Source organism: Ambystoma mexicanum, chromosome 3q (genome assembly GCF_040938575.1).
Source record: "Ambystoma mexicanum isolate Mex_15411 chromosome 3q, UKY_AmexF1_1, whole genome shotgun sequence".
Taxonomy (NCBI): domain Eukaryota; kingdom Metazoa; phylum Chordata; class Amphibia; order Caudata; family Ambystomatidae; genus Ambystoma; species Ambystoma mexicanum.
Window position 1 is genome coordinate 678,787,020 of NC_090926.1, and position 20,262 is coordinate 678,807,281.

General features: G+C 41.6%; 1 protein-coding gene across 1 annotated transcript in view; it reads left to right on the forward strand.

Annotated features, from left to right (window-relative positions):
- Positions 1-20,262, forward strand: part of STX8 (syntaxin 8) — a 1,659,484-nt gene that overhangs the window by 738,846 nt on the left and 900,376 nt on the right. The gene's annotated exons all lie outside the window — the stretch shown is intronic.

Sequence of the window (20,262 nt, forward strand, 5' to 3'; positions counted from 1 at the left end):
TTCACTTGTGATATGATGTTGCTACTTCATTCACTTAAAAACACACCAGTTTCTCGGGTCGCTAGCCAACTCACCAGCTGTGTGTGCTTCTCTTGTTTTGCGGTTTCCATCTTTTGGTTCAATTTTAGTACCACAGGTTTGGCCTTGCCACCCCAACTCTGCCGTTCACCCGGGATGGTTGCTGGCGTCCTTGAAACACAATGCAATCTTCACTTGTGGGATCTGGCCTTCTCCACGTGTCTCTCGGGGCTGTTGGAAGCAACGACCGCCAGTTGGGAAGCCTTTGGGTTTTTGGGCCACTGCTCTCATCCCTTGGTCCATAGCTCTGCTCCAGTAGGTGTGCCTTCGTCCCGGAGGTTCAGCTCGTTCTTGTGTTCTGCCTTGTCCAGAGTTTGTCTTTAGGTGTTGCCCTTTATTCGTATGAGGAGAGATAACTGGTATCAGATGCATACACTTAGGGTAAATTGCCTGACCCGATTAACGGGACATGTCCAGTACGATGTGAGAGAGTTAGTCTGGTTACTCTTAGTCACCCTCTTCCTCGGCCCAATGTTTGTGTAAAAAGGCGGGGGTAGTTGGGACTTCTGTAAATCATAAACAATAGGATGGGGTAGATGAACAAAAGAGGGGGGAATACCGCGTCTCACCCCCACTCTGTGAAGACTGCTCACCTGGCCACCTGAGAGAGAGAGAGAGAGATCCCTGAGGACTTGCGGGTGAGAGACCCTCTGGGTTCTCACAGTGTGCATGCATGTTTAATAACTATCATATTCTATTCACAGTGAGTTCTCCAAGACAAGCTCCCTTCCTTGCATGCACATTATGAAACTCCTTGCTGCCCAGCTTCTAGGCACTTCATAGCACACCATATCTGGATCTTGTTTATATTTAATTTGGCGATTATCTTGCTACACACATGCAAATCTAATATGTATCAACTTGAACACAAAGTAACACATCCCATTCACATTTAACTGCACTGCCTACATATATAAAATGATAACCTTGCACTAACTTTGCCGCACCCCAGTTAGAAATATGGTGCGCACAACACCTTCATCATTGGGACCTTTCCTGACCCCCCCCAACATTCTTGATAAGATAATGAGTTAATAATGTGCAATAATGAATGAACTGGACTAATTCAGAATGATGGCTTTGTGCATGGAACTCAATATAAACGTTTTTCATTTGGGAGTAGCATAAAAGGATTTTACAAATATAGGTGGTACAGAAAATTAGCTTTGATGACCCTCAACATAACTAATGCTCATGTCAATCTCTCCCAGTGCAACTAACATTAACACAAATCTGCCCTATCTTGCACAATTAGTTTCCTGCCCTTGTTTATAGATAGGCTCACTATTAATTTTGTTCATGGACCGAACCAGTCTTTAATATTTGTATAAAAGGAGGATTTCTGTAGAGATGTGCATGTTTACTAAACCAGGTAGGATAGTTTTGTTTGTTAAAAAGAAAACACCTCTCTGTCGTTTTGTCCAGGGACTGATATCTGTATTACTTAAGTTCCTAGTTCTCTGAAACAGGTGTAAGTTATAGGTTCAGTATACCAATTGCTGTGAATGCACTTTTATGGAACTTAAATGATGTTGATGTTCTGAGAAATATAACATTTTGCAACAAGCTCACCTACTTAGAAATTATTTGATCTCAAACACAAATTAAGATAGAGTGCATGCATTAGTGAGACATCATTTACTTCCCATTAACATATTTCTTAATAGACAATACATTTTCACTAGCAATATGTTTGGAATTATTGATGATGTATGGTTTATTTCAAATATATTTGGACGAAGGAATACTACATCGATTGTGTCTGTTTGCCATACATTTTATGCAAGATGTTACTTTACCATGAATTCTGTCGAAAGCAGGAGGTCAAACAGAAGTGCAGGGACACGAATCAACACAGTCGATCTAAAACATGATCCTTCTGTGTGCCATTTAGCGCAATCCTCTCCCTCTACTGCTCGTACTTCTTCAGAAAATGGTGCACACACTGACGCATTACTTATTAGTCTTGGTGAGTGATGGCTCTTGTCTCTGGTTGTGTTTTTCTCCACGTCTAACAAAATGAAGCTGACCATGACAGCTAAATCACTTACTCTGAGTCATTGCTTTATTCATGTGATGGTGTAACCAATTGGCAAAGTCCGTTCTGCTAGGTGCTAAAGGTGTGTAGGACAGTATGTTATGTGTAATAGGGAGTGTTTTTGAATAATCTCAGATAGTGTTATGGCAACATAAACAAGCCTGACTAACTCAAAGGTGACTCACATAACAAGAACCACATCCACACTTTGTTCCGACACTACGAACTAACCGTATAGTGTATACTCGGAGATAGCATGTGTTGTACAGTAATGAAATGGGCAAGGATTATTATCGAATGCCATTTGCTCCAGCGATGAAATTGCTTCGTGATGTGACATAGAATGCGGAACGTATTCTGCCGTGTTAGAATGCTATCTACTTAGTACATGACATTAATTCAATGAGTGTACTAATCATTATATGTCATCGATGGCGCTGATATCTCTGCAGAGAGCGGTGGGAAAACGTCATGTCACATAGACATTCACCAAACATTGGCTACCAAATACAGAGAACAACGGAGAACATGTTCTCCCATGTTGTAAATGTATCCACTGTGTTGGAATAGTATTTATTTACCTAATGGCGTGTATATGGTGAAGCACATATTAAAAAGAGTGAGGTATTAATAGCCATATCCACTGTTTCAGATCAACTCAAGCTAAAAAAAAACTAAGTGTACATTTTGACCTATTTAAATGCTTTGTGTTTGTAATTATTTGTTTTGTTATGCTCAATGTTCATTTGTCACAATGTGAAAATTTGGGACAAGTTAAAATACTAGCAATAGCTATGTATTTTTTAATTAAAAAAAAAAAGCCAAAAGAGATACTGAACCCCTGTATTGGTCACAAAAATGTTCTGTGGCTAATGAGTCATTATCTCAGGCTTTAGGGAAATGTTTCTGATGGGGAGTACCTTTGCTAAATTGGCATTATGTTTTTTTTCCAACGCAGATTTTATATGGTTTTGTACAAAATAGAAATGTCTCTTCAATGACACTCACAATGATGAAGGCCAATAAAATGATTTATTTCGTTGAACCATATTACATGTTCGTGACGGATACAAGAGTTGATAAAATCAAATATTTGCCAATTTATTTTTTATGATGGAAATGTTTGGTAATATTTTAGAAAAACATAAAAGGCCATAACCCGAGCTCTCTGTCCTTCCAAATGTTCAGAACAATTGTAAAAAAAATAAAGAAGAATAGTCTTCAAATATGTGAATGTGTGAAGAGATGTCTACTGACTAGATTCCCTAGAGACATGCTAACTAGTCCTAGTTTATGTAAAACATGTTTTTCATTTTAATTATATTCCTTACAGCAATTTTGTGTACAGTTTGTGGCTTTTCCTCAATTGCAGTGGTGTGCCACCTAGCTAGAAAAGGGAAATCAGAAAAACTACCAAAAACGGTCTCTCTACAGGTTGATTAATACAATTGACAATATGTGGATATCGAGGCAAAGCACACTAGGAAACACCATTTTCCAGACGGCAGCTGAGCAAGAGAGGCAAGGCGGTAAAACCGAAGGGGATCGCAAGGAGGGAAATTCCCTTGACCTTTTCGACAAGGAACCATTTCTTTCCTGAAACCTCAAGCGAAAGTATAAGACCAGGAAACCATGCTGAAGAATCCTGCATTGTGTGTCGGAGATACCTAGGACCCTCCCGCATCAATAATCAAGGCAGGGAGAATCACCAGCCACCGTGGTACCATCCTTGGCTCCTAGAACAAAGCTGCTTCAGTGAAAGCAACACAGCTGGTGAATTGGGAAGACTGATACAAGAGCGATCTGTGTTGAAGCCAAGGTTGCAAGCAGCAACATTTTTATGGTGAGTGCTGGAATTAACATTGATACAACGTGTGTGGTAAGAGACGTGAGTGAAGTTAAACTGCTGATGAGTGATTGAACTTTAAAGCAAGCTACAGTACCCTTGATGGAGTGGTCCGGCACCGCATGGTTGCTCAATCGAAGGTCTCTGTAAGGTATCCAGCTGAGAAGTAATAACAGTAGATAAATTTGGTCCGAGCCAGGTGGAGGGAAGCCAATTGAAAGAGATCAAATAAATGTGAATCAAAGTGGTCCTGCGACGGGTCCAGCAAAATCCCATGCACAGTCGAAAATCTTTGATTTTGATGAAATAGAGAAAGTTTGGAAAAGTATGTGAATTTGGTCCGAGCCCATCAGAGGGAGACCAATTGAAGGTTATGTGTTAAAGTGGGTCTGAGCCTGGTGGAGGGGGGCCCCAGGGTGAACAGTAAATCACCCGAGAAGTTGTATAGGTGAAAATCCTAAGAAGAAAGGAACTGTACTGTTTTGTCGTGTTGCATCAGGCCCTCTGAAATAAGAGACTTTGAATGACAGAGACTTTGGCACAGAAGGTCCTGATGGTGAAGTCTTGAACTGCATCCTCATGCTAGAGAAGCCAGGGAGTGTGATAAACCCGGGTGTGCCGCCTTGCCCTGTGCTGAAAACGCAGGTAAGGGAAGCAAACGGCTTCAATGTCCTGACATATCATTTCTTGAACACTTTTCTTTTGCATAATATTTTTTCTCACACTATTTGTATTTAGACGTAAGAATTTGCAATCGTTTTATTAGTATAGGCCCTTTTATTTTGACAAGACACCACTAGGAATGCATTATTATTATTTGATGGTCGTCACTTGCTCCTATCTTTAAATTTAGGACTACATAGTTTTTTTTTAAAACCCAGTTGAAGTTAAATAAACAACTTGAACTGTGATCACATGTGTCTGTCTTACTGTTTGATACCATGCCTTCCTTTCACTCCTTAGTTTATTTCACAATGTCTTTAGATCTCACAGTTCAGCGCTCACTGTTTTAGGCGCAGTTGTTAGACCGCACATTCCACCCCTCACAGGTTGCAAAACCAGGATCCCTAGGCTCCTTGGCCCACACAGGTTCTTCTAGACTTGTCCCTGTGTACAGAGTTACTTTCCTTGGTTTTCTCTTTATTGGCCTCTTGGCTTTATGTGCAGTATTGGCTTTGCCGTAACGTTTCACACCCACCTCTTGCCAGTCTTTGGCCTTGCCGCACTGCATTTACTCATGAAGATCAATTTGTGCTGGTCTTGTTCATGTCCCACCTTTGATAGCACTCTTTCACACTTGCGCTATTTCCTCAATGTGGTTTTCATATGTACACTTTCACTTTGGCTGTTCTCTGTTATTTGCTTTTGCCCATAAAGTTTTAGTCAATTCCAGATTCATTAAACTTAATTGAATGGTTTCATTGTGCTCGGTATTCAAGAAAAATTCAATATGCTTAATTTTCAGTTTCCATTCACTTCAAATTTCTCTTCCGTTCGATATTGAATATGCATTCGATATGCTTAATTTCAAGTTTCCATTCAATTTGGTATGCATTTGATATGCTTAATTTCAAGCTTCCAATAAAATTCGGTATTCAGTATGCATTAGATATGCTTAATTCTAGGTTTCCATTAAATTCGGTGTATGGTATGCATTGGATATGCTTAATTTCAAGTTTCCATTCACGTTGGTAATTCATTACTTGGTCGCAGCCTGCTAGGAATGCCCCCGGTTGTTGAGTGTCTCTCCCTGACACTCACTGGTCCTCTTCACTGTTCTCTGCACCTCGGGCTGCTCCTTTCCTGCTTCCGGGGTCGGTAGGCCAGCTCCTGCGAGCCCCGCAGCACACCAAGGTCTGCCTGGCACACGCTGGTTGCCTTTGGATGGATGTGTACGTCGTCCTGCTTTCATCTGCACTTCGCAGCTCCGGTTACTGATTACTTGCCACAGAGGCTCCCTCTCTGGGCTGCTGCCTGGCGTCCTGGCTCCTCCACAGGTCCCACCAACGGCTGCCTCCCGCTAAAACGGTTCCCCCTGCTGGTCTCCTCCAGACCGGCTTCTCTGATTCTCTCTGTGGTGTACTCTGGCTCTCTCTATACACCTGCAACCCCTTAACAGGTTGCAGGTGTGGATCCTTCATTATGTTTGTTAGACCATCATTAAAGGGACATGCCTGACTCTCACCATATTATGCAGACTTCTTCCTCATCCCAGTGCCAGAGTGGTAAAATAAAGGTATAGTGTTCTTTACTCCCAGCTTCCTCTACCTGGTCCCGGTATTTTCAAAAGTTAAATGTGGGGAAATGAGGGGAGAGGTCTTGCAGTAGCCATAAAGGTCGAGATAAGGGTTAAGTTGGGCATCTATAGGGAAAGGGGGATATCATGTCTCCTCTGTGGGTAACCTCCTCTCTCTCATCCTCCTTCTGTGTCTCTGAGATTTATAATTCTTCCAGATGTTACCCTGACCAGAGGAAAAAGGGTAACAACATACCACAAAAGCTACTGAGGCTGTGGGTTCATTATGTAATGTACATTTGTAAAGCACAGAACTATGACCAAAAGGTATCTAGGCTCTAGGAAACAGCATAAGGGAGAACAAGAACTAAAGAATATATGTTTTAAAAGCTTTACGAAAAGCCAAATGATCCTCAATATTTCGCAAATAGTTAGGTAGCGCATTCCACAAACCAGGCGCAAGGGTGGAAAAGGCTCGGCCACCCTCTCGAGATCTTCGAAAGCGTGTGACCATCAAGAGTATCTGAGACTCTGAACGAAGACACCTTAAGGGAGTGTAGGGAATAAACGTTGTCTGCACATAATCAGCACGTAACTGATAAAAGGCCCAGTGAGTAATACAAAGGGTCTTAAACTCAATACAACTATGCACCAGGAGCCGGTGCAATTGCAGAAGATTATCTAGGGAGTGGGACATTCAAGCAGCTCCAAGAGCCAGACGAGCTGCAACATTCTGCAGAAGCTGCAGTCTTTGCAACCGAAAAGCTGGTTGGCCAAGGTAGATTCCATTACAATAATCGATCAACCTAAGAATCGAGGCCGCAACCACCTTTGCTCAGGACTCGAGGAAGAAATGGCAGCATTTTCATCAGGATTTTAAGCTTCAGAAATACATAATTGCATTCTGATACAATTTGCAGCTCACTGGAGCCCGATGCATGAACTTTAATACCCAGACTTTTAACAGAGTCAGCCATAACTGGGCAAGGACCAGGAGAAGCTGGCCAAAGGTCCGTAGTCTAAGTTACCTGCGATTCAGCGGCTCCTGTCACCATAATCTCTGTCTTTGCACCGTTTAACTTCAGCCAGTTTTTGGCCATCAACTCCCCCCACTCCTGTGAGTCAGTTCCTCAGTTGAGATGGGGAGTTACTTTCTGGAGAATCTAGCTGAAAAAGAAGCGTTGTGTCATCGGCATAATATATACCTCTACCTTGTGCTCCTGAATGAAATCTGCCAGTGGCCGTAGGTACAGATTAAAAAGTAATAGGGACAGAGGTGACCCCTGAGGAACACCAAATGACAAGGCCTTTGGGGAGGATTGAAAAGGAAACAGTGACACTGTGCACGAGCGCTATGATAGGAAAGGCTGGTAAGAGATGCCCCAGAAATTCCTGCACTCTCCAGGCCTTTCAACAAGATACCATGGTCAATAGTATCAAACTCTGCGTATTCCCCCTTCCCATTATGAAATGAAAAGGGGGAATACTGTCTCCCTCTCAAGGACGTCCTCTCTCCAAGGACCTCCAATCAGATGATTCTCCCTCGCTTCTCCACCCCAGAGGATCCAAGAGCAATGGCCTTTCCCAGGCCACCTGAGAAGGGGATCTAAGGGGAGTAGATGTGAAGGCGCCCTCAGGTTTCTCATAATATGCAAATTGCACAACAAAGAAAATAAAAAGAAGAAAATATTTTGAAGGGTCCCAAACCATACCACCAAAATCTCTCCAGAGTACAGTTAAAAAAGAGAGAATAGAAAACGGGGACTACTCCTCCTTTATTTTACCTTTTTCCTTCTCCATAAAAGGCGTCTTGTTCTTCGAAGGCTGCTTTTTTTTTACCGGGGTGTCTTCAATTATCAATATCCATGTATGCTTTTGGTCGATCGGTTTCTGTGCTATATTATTGGATTGCATACCTCAGGACCTGTAACACAATTATTTGTGTATGTTGTGTAATTTCCGGGTCATATGCCATAGCAGCCTACCATTACTATCATGATTATGGTGCTCCAGTGGTGGGCACAGTTCACCCTGTACATACAAATGGTGAAGCACAGCCAATCTATTATTGAAGTGGCAGCCTATAATATTAAAGGATTTGAAGTAGGTAAAATAGTGTAACAAATCATGTGCAATATAACAACAAAATCACAAAACAGAGCCGACATCAGTGACCAAAGGAGGCAAGAAGACCAGCACAAAGGGTAACAGAGCTGAGACAGATGAAGCACAACTGGAACACTTCCTCCAAGACATGAAGATTATGGGAACTTCTACCAGACCACAAACAAAATGTCAACTGCACTGTTGTCAGTCCAACTATTATTCCAAGACTATGCCTTTAGTGTGCTGCCTTGCACATAATGGGCCTAACTTGATTGCAAACACACAGCAAACCTAAACTCTCTTTCATAACAAATGTACGTTTCAAATGACAAAGTATTCAGATGCATCTGAAAAGTATATACTATCCCATTCACAGGTAACCCTTTGGAGCACCCCCACTTGCTAAGAAAACAGTACTCTTACTTGGTGACCAGGGCACACTTCAGCCACACATAGGAACCCTCTTTACGTCACTCAAACTAATTCCCAAAGAAATTAGACGCTTAAGGTACATTGAGCAACTTTTTTAATATTGCACTAAACTCTTGAGCTGTTCTACCTCATTTGACAGTATGGGGCGTTTTGCATCATTATACTGTGGTGTTTTTTTACGTGGGGCATGCCCCCCACCCCTACCGCCCATTCTAAAATCCTATTTTAGTAACCCCTATTCGTGTTGAGAGACCCTTAACACTACTCTGGTTGTACACCTCTGCTTTAACAATATTATATTAACAATGGGCAAAGAAATAGCGGCGCCCACTAAACGTAATCTGGCTGACCAGCATGAAAGCAATATCCATCAAACACACCTCATCCACCAAGAACGTCGCCAGTTGGATCCCCCATACTTTTGAGTCGAAGAATATTTAAGCTGTCACAAGCCGATAGTATGTATTTGGTTAACTTGGAATACGCAGGTACATAAGTCTTTTTTAATGAATCCATTAGGTATCAATCCATTTTGAAGTGCCATTTTTCTCCTTCACGCACAGGCCACCAAAACCATCCACGAAAATCTAGATGCCTTGATGGTTGCATGGTTTGATCAGTTCCCCACTGGTAATGTGGTCGTTGCCGGTGATTTCAATGCGCACCTCTTTTTTGAATCTTCGATCCACATTGATCCTGCTGACGACAAATCATCTCTAGCAGTCATAACACCTAGGGAAAACCAGCATGCCCACGGTTGGGGGGGAAGTAGTGTAATTAAACTGACTTTGTATGTCTTAATGGGAAATGATTGACGGGGCAAAAAATCAAGCAGGTTGATCCCAACTGTAGAGTGAATTTACAAGAGAACTGCATATGGCCCGATATCAATGTTGGACGGATGTCTGCATTGATAGGCCTTGAATCTTTCACTTTGGAAACTTGGCTCAAAGAAAATGAATGGGACTTGAGTGTGTTCATGACTTATGTGGTTCACTGTTTAAAACTAAACACTATAAGAGATCATCCACAGTGCCGTCGAGAAGGAGTGTTTGACATAGCTATCTACCAAAAGGCTTCATAATAAGGAAATTGCAAGGATCAGGAAAGACAACACTAAAGCAGAGTGCAAGAAGGCTTAATCCCTTGTTGTCATTGGAACAAAGTAGAACAACTGGCCGAGATAGCATATACATGATAGATATAACGCCAACTGGAAGTTTATTCAGTCTTTTAAAAACCAACAACAGCGAGAGATTTTGGGATTATTACTGCCAGCATTTATCTAACTTAAGCACTTTGGAACTAAATGTAGTCTCTGAAGAAGCCTGTTCGAATCATCTATCCTCCCTATATTGGGCCGATACCTCGCAACAAAATAACATTTCTTATGACGACTCCGTAAGAGGCGCTATCCCTAGTCGGCATATTGATGACATTTTGGGCCTGATACATAAACTGAAGCCTACTAGGGCCCCTGAGCCCTGATACCATTGCACATGTGGTCTTCAAGGCCAACCCTGAATTCTGGCCAAGCCAACTTTTCAAGCTATTTCAGCGAATTATGGCAAGCGGTTTGTTAGCATATAGCTGTAGGGAATCCATCTTGATCCCAGTCTATAAGAAAGGCGGTAGGGAGGACTCGCCCAACTACGGACTGATTGTGATGCCAGACTCTAGTTCAAAATTGTTTGCATCTTTGTTATTGAAAAAGCTGTCACAATGGGCCGAAGAGAAACATATTCTCAGCAAGTTTCAGACAGGCTTCAGAAAGGGTCATTGCACGATTAATAACCTTTGTGCATTACATTATTTGTTTAATGAAATCCTTAGACAACTGAATGGGAAGCTATACATATGTTTTATAGACTTATATAAAGCATTTGATTCAGTCTCACAACCAGTGTTGTAGCATAAATTCAGATCCTGGGGTTTGGACCCCTCTGTTTTGTATTTCATTCAGGCCCTATATAGTGACACCAAGGTGACAGTTAGACTGAACCAAGAGGGTGTCCTTACTAAGCAGATGGATACCAACAGGGGATTGAAGCAGGGGTGTGTATTGGCACCTCTGATGTTCAATCTGTATATATCTGATATGGGTAGTGCACTCAGTGCGGTACGCAATTTCCCCCCGTTTATGGGAAGCAGTACCTTGGAATTTATATGCAGACTATACCATCTTAATCGACTGCACTCCGATTGGCTTACAGCGGTCTATTAATGCACTTTCTTCTTATTCTAGTCTGAACCATCTATTAATGAAACCAAAACCAAAATACTGATAACGGGCAATAAACATAAGGTGCGATGCACATGTGTATGGAAATGAAATCCGAATTCATTGGAGGCGGTCAATAGTTATCTCTACTTAGGCTTCTTAATATAAAATGGCATCCAGCCAAGCCTTTCTGTGAAGACCACATTCTCCACAAAATTTGGAGGAAGTGGATAGTACTTAAAAGGTTTATTGCATTGGAAGGAGGTAATTACGTGGAGGGGATGCTATCTATATATTGTACCAGCATTGTACCCGGTTTATTGTATGGTCTGGAATTATCGCCTGAGAGATTTGTAGATTGGTTTGAACACCCTGAAGTTATAATCTTGCGAACTAGACTTGGAGCTCCTCAATCTATGCCTGTCGATGCAGCAAGAAGGGAGCTGGGTGTTATGTCAATTAAATCCCACTGGTTAATATAGTGGCGTAACTTATATTGCCAGCTCTCTGATTGCTTGCCTACAGACTGTACTTTAATGGGACTCCTTGCCACTTGTATGGGGGCTCATTATTTGAATCGATTTCTCAATGCACTAAGAAAAACTGCCCTGTCTCATTTGGATAGCATTGTATTTCCTGTTGATCAGATGTTGTCTGACCCTAATGCTGGACTCGTATTGAAAAAAGTCTTTGTATTGGGACAGTGTTGAAACTACAAATAGTCTGCAGAGGAAGAAACTCTATTGCGAGTATATTTTTCCGAGACATCAATTTGGAACTCGTGTTCTTACTTCACCAAGTTTTGCGATGGGAGACTAAGAAGGTTTATTATCTACCTACGATTGAACATCCTCCCTACTCTGGAATATACATATACTGGGAGCTGGCTGGACATACTACTTAATGAAAGAAACTGTAGACTATGCAATATTAATGTGGAAACTTCTCGTGGTGTCTTAACTGGGTGTCCTGTATTACGATCACTTTATGTTAAAGGATATCAACATTTGTTACATAATATCGTATCGGTCTCCTCATGCCAATTCTGGAGTTCTATATATTTGGCTAATTCACTGGTTGTTACTGCAGCAGCATGTAATGTATGGTGTGAGTTCCTTGTTTTACCTGTAATGTATTCATTGTTTTTTTTGTCTTTTTCTTTTTATCCCAATTTTCATTGTGTTGAATTATCATAATGTTATATTAATTTGTATTTTATTATCTCTTTGTACGTGCCAAAGGTTATGATTAGCCAGTGTACTATAGTAACAAAATATATATATTATCTCATCCTACATACAGAATTTTACACTTGTAACAATACTTGGTTTTGATAAATGACATGAGCCTCCCCTTTTTTGGAACAGGACCTTCCCTTTACTCTAATAGACCCAAAACTAAGAACTGTTAATTTCAGTAACCACTTCACACTGTCTTTGTGTTGAAGACCAAAACCTTTCCCATCACGATACACACAGTATTCTCTTCTTAGGTTACATGTTACATAGAGCATGATACACAATGGGATTTCCATTTGTTGAACCAAGACCATTGCAACACAGGCACAAACTGGCATACCTAGAACACTCACCCCAGCTTCCCTCCAAACAGCCCACATTAAGTCACAGGCATCCATCATCGCTCATACAAGATAGCAAACAACATAACGTGTCTCATCAACTTTTTGAGAAATGTTGTCCTTCTTGAAAATTTATCCTATAAATAAAGCCTCTGTGCATGGCAGCTAGAAATTTCTCTGTGCATTCTTGGGGATGGTATTTGATCCTACACTGCACGAAATAAGGTGACAGAGGGAGATGACAAAATGTTCTCTTATCGGGGTCGTAATTTGCATCTAACGCCACATCCGGAGTGAGCCGATTCATGCAGTTTGTTTACTGGTAGGTTTAAAAGTGAAAACAGGTGGCTCTCCGAGATGCGGTGTGTTGTACCATAAAAGGTTTCATTGCATTTCACTGTATCATGTTTATGGTCAGCAAGCCGTGTGTTGATGGCGTCTGCAATCTCAGCAGTTGGTGTTTCTTGTGTTTGTAAGTTCAGAGTGATTTAGAAGTTAGTTAACTTAATTGTATTCTGAACCGAAATAGCACCCAGGTGGACACTGGTCTTTGGGAAATCTCCTGATTTTCCATCTGGCTGTTGCTTCTAAAAAGGAGATACATTTCAAACGTATTTTTGGTTATTGCACCATTTCTCATATGCATGTCCCTTATTGATTGTATTCCAATTAATTCAGTGCTGGTAATCAGTGAGTGATCAATAATGGCAATTTGTTTAGTAAGATATTCTCATCAGTATGAAAACGTCTTGATATAAGATGCTGATAATTGCTTTAATTCATTCTGTATATCGTCAAATAATAATAGTGCCCTGATTCCAACACGTGTTTCAACCGTTTCCATGTCTTTATCAAGGCTGGGCAATCATACTATATAAAGAAGGCCAGAAGTATGTTTGTCCGAAGCCGTCCTGCCCGCTTTACCTGTTATCACTGCTAGAGGGACCTGTTGCCTTACGCAGACAACAAGAAGACTTCAAGTTCATCTTCCATGCAAATAAAATGTGTATTTCAACAATGATAACATACAATTAGCTGCAGAAAAGGCCCAAGACAGGGATACTGCTTTAACAGCATACTTAAAGTTGCATACACTAAGAATATATATACATTAAAAAAAAATATTGAAACAGAAATTCATTTGGTTAAGCACTATTTCTCTAACAAAATAAATTACTTTTTTCAATGTGCTTATGTATTATGTAATTTTTCATTGTACTATTTCTTGGTATGTATTATATCAATCATTTCTGATGCTTGTGAATCTGCTTAGAATCACATGCTGTGCATATAGTCTGACGTCTAGTGGTAATTGCTTCTTTCTTTTGAAGATGTAAAAGGGATATCGACCTGGTCATGACGTGTTGTGTACCCAAAATCCTTCACGCGTCGAGCTCTCACAGATTATTTTTTTCTGCCTATCTAGTCAGTCACGCATGCGGAGCTCTTATAGAGTTCATATTGCTTGCCTACTTTAAGCAGTTCTCACGTACTTTCCTAAACGGCTACTTCGACCACTATGGCTGTTCCTGCCTTGCTGACGGTCCTTCTACAAACTACTCAGCGGCTGATTTCTTTGTGGTCTTGGCCCTCCGGCCACCCTCACAGTAGGGAGAGTGGGGACCTGATGTTAGTGTGTTCTTTGCCCCTCCTCTTCTCTTTCTTTCTGTCTGCCTGCCGTTTTACTCCGGAATGCAGCAAACTCCCTTTAAATTCTGCCCGCCATGCAACGAGAAGTTTCCCTGGAAAGACACCCATCGCCAGTGCAATCAGTGCCTCCCTTGTGGCCACGACAAACGCTGTTGTAAGGGCCTGAAAGCTTTTTCATCCTAAGACCTTATAAGACAGGAGCACGAAGCAGTGGGTGGCCTATGCTATGCAGGCCGAGATTAACTCTCACAACGGCGCCGTCGCCTCGTATGAGGAGTCTGTCACCAGCCACGGCTCTGATTCAGAAAGCGTAGACTTAATGATGGAACCTACATGTTACTGCGTGTCCGTCCCCAACAAGCATGCTGTCGGCATTGTGATGGGCAAATCTCACCCTGGCGACAAGGGCACACAACCCCTACGATTTCCTCAGTGGCTCTGCCGAAAAAGCTTTCAACAACCTGCAGACCTGTCAAGTTTCGGCAGGGCTTTCTGAACCTTATGGTTCAATGCCCTCTGCGCACCCACCAACACAGCCTGCACATGACACAAAGTCTTCTTCAGTGGGCGATCCCCTTAAATCATCGACCTCAAAATGCGGTTGTGTCGAAAGACATGCTGAAACGGGCCCACATATCCAAAACGCTCCCAAAGCTTTGGGAGAAGCATTCTAAAGCCTGTTCTCACATTTCTAATACAAAACAGCCTCCCCTCTGCCTGAGAGTTATTTTTTGGCCTCTGCTCCTCTTTCTAAAGCCCTGCAGCAGGATCCTATGTCAGCTGCACAGCCATTTCCTCCCATTGATGAGTCCACCTCTTCTGGGTAGACCAAAGAAAAATGTGCGGCATGTATGTTCAACATGGCAGAGTTTCTCAACTTTTCAAGCCAATTTGATAATATCCTTAAAAGGCATAGGTCTGAGGATCCATGCCCTATTCTTCTCAAGTCCCAGAGGATCCTTTCACCTGGTGCTCGGTTTGCATTCCCAGATGAACATCGTCCACAGGAACCTCACATTGATGTCCCCGTTGATGTCTTCCAGGACAACCAGAATGACCCCGACCAGGGCATTTACTTTGTTCTTCACCCAGAACAGACACCTCAAGATCCCATCTCTCAAGACCCAGAATGGAACCCTGCTGATTATCAAGCCACTTGGCACACTACCTGAACCCATGACACGGACCAGACAATATCTTTTTGGACACTCCTACCGTTGCTCAACCCAGGGACGCATCACCTATTGACGACCAGACGCTTTTAAATAAACTTCTCAAGAAGCCAGCTGACCATTTCAAGATCACCATCCTGGAAGCCGTCCCTGACTCGGACTTTGTGGAGGACATTCTTAAAGAGAAGGTTGCGGTCAGCCATGCTCTTCCACTCCTAAATTCGGTGAAGAAACGATTGGCCCCTTCCTTGCTGATGCCATCACTCACTCGCGCAGTCAACCTCGGAGTAGAAAGGATGTTCTGCCATGGCACCCTCAGACCCTCTTTACCTCAGAGGCCATGTGGTATCGGACTTCCTGGTCGTTACTACCACCAGGAAACAGGCAGGACTGCTGCTATCCTCGCGGGAGTCTCCTCCGGACAAGGATTGCAAAAAACTGTACACTCTCGGCAAAAGTGCCATCACCTCTGCTGCTCTTTGTACCCGGATCACCAATAACACCACACTCCTTGCAATCTACAGTGATGTGCAATGAGGACTCCTGCTGGTGGGCCTCCAGAACGTCCTGCAATCGTTCGCACCCAACTCCTAGCGGTGGTCACTGAAGGTCGACAAGTAACACAGAATATCCTAAAAAGCACCTCGGATTTGGCTGAAACAGCGGACGCATCCTTGCACAAGTGACTCTGTATGCCTGGCTGAAGAATTCAAGTTTCAAGCCAGAGACTCACGCTTCCCTCCTCAATAATCTGGTGGAGGATTCTGCTCTTTTTGTAAGGCAGTCGATGAGGCCCTGGAAATCGCAAAAAAAGAGCACATGACTCTCAAGTCCTTTAATCGGACCTCAGCCAAACCTTATGTGCAGTGAGTGGCATTCAATAACCGCTGGTCCTTTCGTGGGAAATCCTTCTCCCCTTCCACCCAGAGGCAGTACGCTCAAGGTCCACCTCGCTGCCCTCTCTGCATATACCACATTGCAGTTTGTATTAATCAAGGTTTCTGTGTTGGTATGAAGCAATCAAGTTGTCACCATCCCTTCTGCAACTTACATGCCCTATTCTCAATCTCATGTGAGTAGCCACCATCTGTGTTTAAAGGCTGCCATATATCTAAATTGTTGGCAACCCAATAAATGCTCTCACCCTCATGCATGTGCCCAAACTTGGCCAATATCAAAAATAGCAAACAGCTTTGTAAGACAATTGTGGCAATTGTAGCTTAGAAGCGGGAACTAACAGAAGACACACTCTAGCAAAAGAACATAGAAATCATTGGGTGGAATACAAGGGGATTGGGCTCGTTCAAAATCAAATCTACTAAGGAGGTAATATTTAATCTATATGATTTGATTGTATTTCAGGAGACATGTTTAATGTCATGCTCTAAGGTTGATGGATACTCAATTTTGGAACTAGCTGCAAAAAGGAAGGGAGAGGGACGACCTGCAGGTGGTCTCCTAATCGCATGTCGAAACTCAGCCTTCAAAAATGCTGCTATGTTGAGTAATGATATAGACGGAATATTAGTTGCAAAAATGGAGACAAGAAATAATAGATATACACAAATCATAACAGTTATGAACTTTTACTGGAACCCTAGGGCATCATTACTAAACCAGTTTCTACAAACTGAGACCAGTATTTTCAGAAGAGTGGAAGCACAGTTTGGGCTACGCAACATTATAGTATTGGGCGATCTAAACTCTCAATGCACAACAACTGCAAAAGTAGGAGGTCACATAAGAAAACCAACATCCAATGGCAAGAAATGGCTGTCTTTTCTAACAGCTTGGAATCTTGTCATGGGAAATGGTAATATTAACAGTGACATACCAGCAAGCCACAAATGGAGCAGTGGTAATCTGAATACAGCGATTGATTACCTTTTAATATTAAAAGAATCTTTTGATGAATGTCAGCACTTTGAAATCAAGGAGGATGAAAATAGTGATTACAATATGCTAACTGGCTCCATAGATTGTGGCATAGAAGCGCCAAAAAATAGCCAATATGAACAGACACAGGTAAACAATGGGAAAAACAGATTGACCATTTTCAGTAAAAGTGGGGCTACATTAAACAAGAAATTAGGAAGCTGCATTGAGCTGTTTTGTGATGAGTCGATCACTAAACTATGCAATCCACAGAACTTTGTAGACTTTTTGTGGGGCTTAGATAAGCTGCAAGTATAAGAGAGAAAGGAATATTATAAGAACACACAAACACGTCTTTGACGAAGCGACATGGGTAAGGAAAAGGAAAATGAGAAGAGTGAGGCGTGAACTCACAAAAATGAATCCCAATAGGACACAGGATAACTCTGCTCTTCATAAATTGAAAAATGAATATAATAACTGGTCGAAGGCTAACAAACAAATGCGTCTACAGAACGATGGGAAACACATGTTGCAGGTAATTAATCAAACTAACTCAAGAAACTTCTGGTCTATAATCAATTCAATGTCAATTGAACAAAGCTAGGTTCAGAGTAATATGATCCGTGAAGAAATATGCAAGACTTACCTGAGCTAAAAGTGTAGTTGAAGAGATTTTACATAACAGAGACTGGGAGTTAGCTATTCATAAAAACACAATAGCAGATCTAATCAAAAAATCATCGGCATCAAGGGCTGCTGGCCCAAATGGCCTGACCAATTCAATATTAAAGTTCAACGTGTTGGTATGATCCGAGGTTATCGTTTGACGAAGTAATAAAATCAAAGCAAATTCCAGATTCCTGGAGCAAATCACTTATAATTCCCATCTTTATGAAGGGAGATCGGGAAGATCCGAAGAATTATTGCTGATCTCCCTTTTAGATGCAGACAGCTAAATCTTTATGGGGATGGTGCTGAAAGAACTTGAAATTTGGGCATTTTGTTAAAAGCAGGAAATTGGTTTTCGCAGTGGTCTGTCCATGACACTTAATAGTGTTTTAATGAGTTTAGTAACCAGCAAGTCCTTCCAAAAGGGAGGTAACACGTTATGTGCGACATACATTGATTTCCCCCACGCTTTCGACACTGTCAATAGGGACCTACTATGGAACAAGTTGAAAAATTGGGGAATGCCAAGTGCTCTCTAAGCAATAGTGGTTGAACTCCATAAGCACACTAAATTACAAATCAGACTAGACAAGGCTGGAAGATTAAGTGAACGCATTAAGACTGCATTAGGAGTCAAGCAGGGTTGCAGGTTAGCTTCCTGTCTCTTCAACCTTTATTTCGCGGATTTGTCAGAATCTTGGATGGTATTGGATTGGCAAGTCCAAAAGTGGTGAGGAGAGACTTTCATTGATCGCCTATGCGGATGACTTCATCTTGCTAGACCACATGCTGATAGGGTTACACCACCTATTGGGGGCCTTGCGGAAATATGCTAGACAAGATGATCTGCAGATTAACCCCACTAAATCTAACATCATAAAATTAATAAATCGAAGGAGACGAGAAGCAAATTGATGGCACTTGGATCTACAGCGAATTCCAGTTGTAACGGATGTTAATTACTTGGGCTTTAAATTAAGAAGTGTTCCCACAATGGGGCTTTTGGCACAAGTTCTAGAGTACAAATTATTGAATTTGGGGGCCCAAATGAAAAATATTCTCGACTCCTATTGCAAATTCTCACTGACTCCATTGGTGAAATACTACACAGGGAAGATTATACCATCTATCGCTTATGGAATTGACATAAACACAATCAGAGAGAGCATTGATTGGAACAAATTAGAGGGTCAATTGTGTAAATGAGTCCTCAATTTGCCCCAATAGCTACCAACTACAGTACTGAGCTACGAGCTCGGTTTAAAGGCACTGAACTCAAGGATTGAGTGGAAAGTATTGTCCTTTTGCAGGCAGATAGCAGGTCCGTGGAAAAACTAATTATTTGAGAATATCAATGAAATATTAACAAATAACCTGTTCCTAAAAAAAAAAAATCTGCAAGTTTCCCTCATCCTTCTGAAATGTGAACTGGATGTCATGGATCTGATACAGAACCCTCTGAATGTGAAGGAATCTCTAAAAAGGTCAGGCTGGATCAAAACAATTGACATGGTGAGGGGTTTGAATCTATAACAGCCTCTATCCTCTCAGGATAAGCCCAGAGGTTGGCGGGCTGTGTATTTGAGACAGTTTCCCAATCCACAATGGAGAATGGATTTTTTTGAGATTCCGCCTTAACCTCCTACCAACACGAGAGATACGAAACATAAGGCAAAAGGCCGGATTATCCAGATAACACATGCACGACACAAGCAGTTCAAACTTTGAAACATATATTGATAGTGTGTTCAGGAACAGCGACACTCAGAACATTGAGGTTGACCAGATGTGTGCACAGTAGCTGGTCGCTGACAGCTCAGTCCTTTTGGGAAAGACTAGCATTGGGACAGGAACCAAGACTTACGATAGAGATTCTCGGAGAATTGAATTTACTTCCTGAAAGAAAGAAACAGGAAAAGAGCCAAAAGGGAACTTTCTCTGAGGTTAAATGGGATGGTACACTGCTTGATAATATTTTATTTTATTTAGATTGAAAGCGTAAGTCTGACAGTGGACTATTGGGTAAAAAGGATTCAATTAATTACAAATAATAATGTAAAATCTTTATTCTTATTCTTTTTCTTTTACTGTTGTAATAGATGTGTACGAAATAATGTGTCATTTGATTGTAAAAAGCAGCTTGTGACTAGAATACAATAAATAAAATGAAAAAAGAATTGTGGCTCACCTTTCTCATAGTACTTATATAATTGTTGTAGCAAAAACACAAAATAATGGGGCTTTCCCCTGATGATTCTGAATAGAAACTAAGACCTGTGAAGTAAAGAAAAATCATACAGCTTTCTACTACATATAACCCTAGGGCTATACAATAGTGGTCAGTCAAAAGCTAGTGT